The sequence below is a fragment of the Vombatus ursinus genome, unplaced genomic scaffold (assembly GCF_900497805.2).
Source record: "Vombatus ursinus unplaced genomic scaffold, bare-nosed wombat genome assembly UNPS02014818.1, whole genome shotgun sequence".
NCBI classification, from domain to species: domain Eukaryota; kingdom Metazoa; phylum Chordata; class Mammalia; order Diprotodontia; family Vombatidae; genus Vombatus; species Vombatus ursinus.
Genome location: NW_020954596.1, coordinates 54,555,950 through 54,561,576, shown reverse-complemented (window position 1 = coordinate 54,561,576; position 5,627 = coordinate 54,555,950). Strand labels below are relative to the sequence as shown.

Below are 5,627 nucleotides of genomic sequence, written 5' to 3'. Positions count from 1 at the left end.
ACTTGGCTCCTAACAAGATGCCTTAAACTTAAAGTTTATTAAAGGGAGAAGAACCCACATGTACAAAAATATTTATAGTAGCTCTTTTTGTGGTTGTAAAGAATTGGAAATTGAGGGGATGCTTAACCACTGGGGAATAGTTGAATGAGTTGTGGTATATTAATGTAAGTGTTGCATGTAGTGAGTGTTATGTGTCTGAGGCCAGATTTGAATTCAGGTCCTCCTGACTCCAGGGCCAGTGCTTTATCCACCGTGCCACCTATCTTTCCCCTACACATATTTTTAAATGGCACTAAAATGCTTAGATTGCAATGTGCAAAGTTGTTGCTGAAAAAAAAGAAAGTGCAGCAATTATAGAGTATGTTACCACAAATCAAAAATATTAGTATGGGAAAGGGATGTTGACAGCATCTGGTCTACCTCTCTCATTTTACAAAGAAGAAAGGCCAACTCACCCATAGATAGTAAATGACAGAACCAGGACTCAGAGGTAGTTTTTTTTTTTTCTGAACTTTAGATTATTATACTTTCAACTATATCAGGGTATCTTTTTCTCTTTATATGTCATTGACTCCTTCCCTAGCCAGTCTGGTAAAGCCTCTGAACCCATTCTCAATATAATGTTTTAAATGCATAAAATAAAACACATAGGATTGCTAAGGAAATCAAATATATTGAAATACAGATATCAAAATAGTTTGTAGGGAGAGCAAAATAGTTCATGGGCCCCAAGGTAGCAACCATTGTTCTACATTGTTTTATATAGCTTTCCATTTAATTATAATTAGCAAAACTGAATAGAAACCTAGGTTTTTGTAAAAAGGGACCATAACCAAGCAACCTTCACTTATTTACTGTCATCTTCCATCAGCAGAGCACATATCTGGGAATAAATAAATAGTCACCTGAGTGCTGGCCTTGTCAACATAACCCAATGAAAGCACAATAAAGTTACCAACCAAATTAATTTTTCCAGTCCCCTTTCCAGGAGATATAAAACTGCTTTCTAACCAGTCCCTTGTCTGGCACAAGCAAAACTGACAATAAGATCAACATCCAAAGGATATGGGTAAAAATGCCTACAGAAGTGTACCTTGCTCCTCTGCTGCTCAATAACTATAGGTTGAAAGTGGGACAGATGCTGTGCTGCAGCTAAGGGGTCACTGTAACCTGAAGTGACAGCCTGGGGTGGCACTGGAAACTCTCACCAATTCTTGATCCATTTCAGAATAAGGCAAAAGGGTAGTATCTTGGCTTCCCTGCTCAGTAGTTGATTTCAGGGTTACAGAAGGAGTGGGGACATCAGTATGGCTATTGCAGTTTATGTAAAATCACATGGGCTACAGGGAGAGAGGATATCACCAAAGCTACCTGATCTATGGAGAATCACAGAAGCTTGCCTTGCCTGAGGGAGGGAAGCACTTGAAAAGCCCTAACAAAAACTAGGCTTTCCTGGGGCTGTAACGGATAAAGAAAATAACTGTGCCTTGGAGACACTGAGCAGAAAGGGGTCCTGATGAGAAAGAGGTCATGATGAGCCCAGAACTAACTCCACCCCTTCTCCTCCTTTTTACTTGGCTCCTAACAAGATGCCTTAAACTTAAAGTTTATTAAAGGGAAAAGAACCTACATGTACAAAAATATTTATAGTAGCTCTTTTTGTGGTTGTAAAGAATTGGAAATTGAGGGGATGCCCATCAATTGGGGAATAGTTGAATGAGTTAAGGACATAATGGAATACTATTGTTCCATAAGGAATGATGAGCAGATAGATTACAGAAAAATCTGGAAAAACTTACATGAATTGACACTGAGTGAAGTGAGCAGAACCAAGAGAACACCGTACACAGTAACTGCAACACCATGCAATGACCAACTTTGAGAGATTTAGCTTTTCTCAGCAATGCAATGATCTAAGTCAATTCCAAATGACTCAGGATGAAAAATGCTATCCACATCCAGAGAAGGAACTATGGAGTCTGAATTCTGATCAAAGCATACTACTTTTCTTTTTTTGTTTTTCTTTCTTGTTTTTTTTTCTTTTACAACATGACTAATGTGGAAATATGTTTAATATGATTGTATATGGATAGCCTATATCAGTTTGAATGTCATCTTGCAGAGGGTTTGAGGGGGGAGGGAGAAATTTAGAACTCAAAATCTTATAAAAGTGCATGATGAAAACCAAAAATAAATAATTAAAAAAAACTTAAACTTTATTGGCAATGGTGCAGGATACCAAAGGTTATGTTATACTGTTTGTCTCCATCATCATCAAATGTGACTATGCCATATCTACCCAGCTTCAAGATGTGGTGGTTGCCTGGCATTTCAAGTTCTTCTGCAAGAACCCAATCCTAGATTATTACTCTGCATAAGCAGATCTTGTCATTACTGAGGCGATGTGGTAGGACCATGGGGTCTACTATTGTGCCATCAAGGCTCTGGGGAACAATAACTCAAGGGAACAATGTTAGTAGATGACAATCATTGTTCCCCATTGGCTGCCAGTTATCTTCATTTTCCTTGGAGTCATCCTTCTAACTTTGCTCATCAGTATGTGCTGGTGCTAGTGTTGTCCCAAGTATCGCTTCTACTACGTCTATTGTCCCTACTGTTCAGCCTGGTACTGCAGCCCCATGAAGCACTGGTCCAGCCCTGGTAGATAAAGTGGGTTTGGACACTAATTCCCCAGGTGATGGAAAAACCCCTTCTACTGGGTTGCTGACAAGAGTTCTCAGGTTTTATCTTGCCAGATGAACCTGCTGCTATAGCAAGATTCTTCTGCACTGGCCAGTTTCTCTCAGATATCAGTATCCCAAATACTAACTCATTCCTATGTCACCAATGGAGTGTTAGAGTGCTTAGAGAAGGAACTACAGAAACTTAACCCTGCCCAGTCCCTCCCACCAGACCACAAAGCAAGAGTTGGTCATCTCTATAGCATGTTGTCCTCCCTGAGAACAGAAATCATGGAATGCACCATTATCCACCTTCTCCCCCTCCCCACCTTGGTTAGAAACCTCTCTCCTCACAGAGGACCACTAAATCATCTCAACACCAGTGTGGCCTCCAGTTTTCTAGGGGACTTTGGGCTTTCAGGGAGACAAAAGAGGAGAGAATGCAGAATCATGACTCTGATTCCTATTGAGAGTCCCTGGAACCATGACCAAAGCCTCAGAGCATAGGGACTGTGAAAACTATAAAAGTAGAAAACAGTTGACCTCCAGGAAGAAGTCTTACTCATCTTCTGGCCATGCTCTGATAGAGGCTGAGTGATGATGAGCCCTACTTCTCAGAGGCCCACTAGCACCAAAACCAGGCCATACAATGGAGCCACTCCAGGGAGTAATCATTGACCTGGCCAAAGGGAGAGCTCCTACAGGCACCATAACTGCCAATGCCAAAGTTACTCCCCCCACTCCATCTTGCCATAGCTGTTGGAGTTCAGAAGGAACAGCAACGTTGTCACAGTTAGAAAATCCACTGTTCTCTTCAACCCCCAAACCGGCTAAAAGAGAAGCCATTGAGTTATCACTCTCTAGAAGTCATTCCAGGCTAGAATGGCAGGAAAAAGGGGAATGTGGAAAGGTATTTGTTGAGAGAAACCTCCACTGGATGAAGAAGTGTCATCATCTAATACCTGCTATGTCCTTGGCTGCTCTTTCATGATGGAAAATAATTAGTTTTCTGATTAAGATGCTCTGGTGTTTCTAATCTTGTGCTTCTGACCTGGATTACAGAAACCAAGCTGAAGTGGCATGATGGCATGACCCTACTACATTTGACCTTTGGTTTGTCCTTTTGTTCATTCATTAAGTGTCTACTATGTGGTGTCTACTCTTCTTGGCACTGGTGATACAAAGGCAAAATAAGTCAATCAACACCTACTATGTTTTTTAGTAGCAGATAGGTGGCACAGGTCACTGTACATAGAGTTCTGGGCCTGTAGTCAGGAGGATCCGAGTTCAAATGCAGTCTCAGACACTTACTGGCTGTGTGATCCTGGGCTTCTTAGTGAACCCTGTTTGCATCAGTTTCTTCATCTGTAAAATGTGCTGGAGAAGGAAATGGCAAAACTCTCCAGTATCTATGCCAGGAACCACCGCCCCCCCCAAAAAAAAGAGGCCAGGAAGAGTCAGACACAACTGAAAAATGGTTAACCAACAACAACAAATGTCTTTTACAGGCACAATGTTAGGCACTGAGGATGCAAAGAGAGATGTTAATGAGGATATGCTCCCTACCAAGAGCTCAGTTTCATGAGTCTTAAACTCAGTTACATTCATCAGAATCAAGGGTTACTATCATTTTGAACTCAAGAATCTATATGAACCAATTGAAACCCAAGAGGAGCAAAAGAAATGGCCTATATGTGCCTCTGTGTATACCCAGCTCTAAAAGATATTTACAAGGGAACATTGTATTGAAAGAGTCTACACCTGTTTCATCCCTAGATTTATAGCTTCCCTGCTTGGTTAATACCGCTTTAGGCTCACATCAATTTAAAGATACTGTCCATGGGAGAATAAAAGAATGATTGGTAAAATCCCATTTGTTTCTTCTCTTGTCCTTTTGACTATGTTGATAGTGACTACGGTACTGGTGATCACAAGTGCTTGGTGGTGCTAATATTGACAGATAAAAAAGAAGACTGTCCTAATGGGAAAAAATAAAATAGAAATAAATCAAGGAGTCCATGAAGGTGCATTAAGTACTTTGCAATTACCATCTATGGAGAGTGGCTTCAGTGTTAAAGAGGTAAGAGGTAGAAATTATCCCTAGAAAAAGTCAGAGACTTGTTAAAATGAATTTTAATATTTCCCTAAGTTTTAAACATTGGAAGTTAAGATTTAATTTAGCACCAATTTGAAGTTTCATTCTTTAGCTTTATGGGAATGAGCAATATGCTTTTTGAAGAAGCAAAAAATATTTACAGCTCTGCTTTCAGCACCTAAGAGGATTCATAGAACCCCCTGGGAGAAACCAATTTTATCAGTGCTCTTTTGCATAAAAGAAATACAGACATAGAGACTCAGTCATTTACTGATATAGGCAAGGTCCAGAAGCTTAAAAACAGTGTACTATGTTTAATGGGAAAGAATTTTTAAGTCAGAGATCACATAGATTAGTTGCTGTCTTGTATAACCTATAATAGGTTTAATCATTGCCTCTGACAGTAAAGAATGCATTTAGAAAGGAAGGGGGAAAGGTGACTCTCTTAAAAAATAGTCCCCTTAGGAAGTATTTAACATCTGTTCAAGTACACATTTAGTGTTCAATATAGGTATCAGAATACAAAGTGGATGAAGTCCCATTAGGTAAATAATCAATTGAGCAGAGGCTATAGGCTCTAACTTAGAACTTAATGAAAAGAATAAAATAAGCCTGATATCTTAGGCAATTACTATTTCAATTTGGGGGTTCTCTAATCCAACAAGGATTTATTAGGTCCCTAGTTTGTGCAAAGCATAGTTTAGGCAATGGTAGTAAAGACAAATAAATAATAGTCCCTGACCTCAAAGAGTATTATCTATAGATATACACACAAGCATGCATACATACATACCTATACACATACATACATACATATATACATATATATCCACACATATATATATATATAT

At 39.4% G+C, this 5,627-nt stretch overlaps 1 pseudogene; it reads left to right on the top strand.

Annotated features, from left to right (window-relative positions):
• Positions 1 to 1,530: 1,530 nt before the first annotated feature.
• LOC114023810 overlaps positions 1,531 to 5,627 on the top strand; it is a 128,027-nt pseudogene continuing 123,930 nt past the window's right edge.